Genomic DNA, 2,044 nt, shown 5'->3' with positions numbered 1-2,044 from the left:
TGATCAACAGCGAAGAGAAAACAGGAGAAAACATGAAGGTGACGAACGGTTGAAGAAGAATAACACAAGAATAATAGAAGAGAGAAAACGCTTAGCGATTAGAATGAGGATATAAACGGTTTTGCGATAATAGGAGTATTAATTAGAGAGGGAAACAGTTAGATAGTAAATGACGGAAAGAAAAGAGAGAGAGAGAGAAAGAAAAAAAAAGAGAAAATAAACTAAAAAACAATGCTTTTATATGACAACTAAGATTAATCTTGGCCACTCATCTCTAATTTAATCTAATGGCTGACATTCCCCCAACGCACAACTCACTATAAGAATCAAAATCACCAAATACAATCTCTCTCTCTCTCTCTCTCTCTCTCTCTCTCTCTCTCTCTCTCTCTCTCTCTCTCTCTATATATATATATATATATATATATATATATAAATAGGATCCTGTGCGAACCAAAAGTTCGGTGCGAACTTACGAACTAATTTTCAGCTCTTAGATCAAATTAATCACAAGCTTAAATTAAACTCCTCGTCACTACTCCTCTTCCTTCAAACGTATTCCCAAACCTCTAACCTCCCTCACCTTTATCCACCATCATTACTACCTGTCTTCACCGTCGCCGGAGCTCCGTCATTATCTTGAATCCAATAACTGCTACTCCACCGTCGTCGACCTGTTTGTCGCTACACAACCGCAATTACACAGAAGTTCGGCAAAATTGGATTTATTTGGCTCAAAATCTTACAAAAATGTCATTAATTTGGTTAGTTATTTTATATTCTTTTCAAATTTTCATAGATCTATGATTTAGACCACAACTTTTTTTTTTTAAATAAACAAGATATATAGTGGTTAAGGTGCGTGACCAATAAACTGGCGGTGCGAGGCTAAGTTGAATGGAATTTAAGGTGGTGCGTGATATTTGACGGAGTTTGGGGATGTGGTGGAGCGAGGATGTTGTTAGGTGGTGGTTATGTGGTAGTCGTGGGGATGAAGTTGGGTGGTGCTGGGCTAGAAGTGTGTACGGTGTTGCGGATCTGAGTTCATTGTCGTATAAGTTGCCGGAGATGGTCTGGTCAGCTTCTATAGACTGATTGGAGACTATATTTGCTATCAGGAGAAGGTTACAGGTATTGTTAACCCCATTCTTGGTGTGGGCAGAGGAGCTTGGGATAAACCGAGTGCGGGCTTGATTAAATTAAATATTGATGCTGCTATCTTTGGCGTGGATGATGTTGGTCTGGGTTTTGTTTGCAGGGATGATGCAGGGAAGGCCATTCTTGCGGGGTGTAAGCAAGAATGGGTTTATCATAATTTTCATGTTTCTGCATTTGAGAACATGGGTTCTCATACTTTTCATGTTTTCAGCTGCTCTTTTCAGGATTTCGTCTTCTGAGACTGATTTCTTTGTTGCCAACAAAAAATACTCATGAAAGAGAAAGTTCGACAAATGTGAGTTTGCCTCAAAGTTTCAATCTGTTTTTGTATTTTTTAGTCGAGTTTTTGGTTATTGTAGAAATTGTTGTGGTGTTTGAGTTTTGCTACTTATTCTGTCTTGACCATCTGAAAGGAGAATGATACTAGTAACAGGGTTCTTTTGACGTCTTTGGTCCAAGACTTTGACTGCGGTTTGCAGCCCTTCAATTATGTTTGTACATCCATCTGCTCGAATGGATTCAACCGCTCTTAAGGTATCAGCTTGGCATGCGTGTGTCATCCTTTTTAGAGGGGTTTGCCTTTGCGAGTTGGTTGAGAATGTGACGATTGAAAGACGGTCTGCAGGGCCGAGGTTTTGGATGACAAAATTGAGAGATTGCTTCAAGAGTGCGGTCATTTCATGGCCTGAGAAATTGCTTGTGTGGTCTGCTTGCACTAATTACCATTTGCTTCCGAACATGCTTTCATCATCCGATTTATAGCCATTTGCACTAATTACCCTTGGCAGCATTGGGTGCATTGACATTTGCTTGGATTTATAGGCACTGTCAATTTATTTCTGTAACTTTGTTTTGAATTGCTTTTATATTGCCTTTTTGTTTGCGT

General features: G+C 39.3%; 1 long non-coding RNA gene across 1 annotated transcript; it reads left to right on the top strand.

Moving 5' to 3' along the window:
- The first annotated feature begins 431 nt into the window (after positions 1 to 431).
- Positions 432 to 2,044, top strand: LOC141623456 (uncharacterized). The gene is made up of 2 exons (XR_012533386.1): positions 432 to 1,692; positions 1,784 to 2,044. It is a non-coding gene; the product is annotated as an uncharacterized LOC141623456 (long non-coding RNA).

The sequence above is a fragment of the Silene latifolia genome, chromosome X, assembly GCF_048544455.1.
Source record: "Silene latifolia isolate original U9 population chromosome X, ASM4854445v1, whole genome shotgun sequence".
NCBI classification, from domain to species: domain Eukaryota; kingdom Viridiplantae; phylum Streptophyta; class Magnoliopsida; order Caryophyllales; family Caryophyllaceae; genus Silene; species Silene latifolia.
Note: the sequence above shows the minus strand (reverse complement) of the source record. Positions and strands in the feature narration are given on the sequence as shown.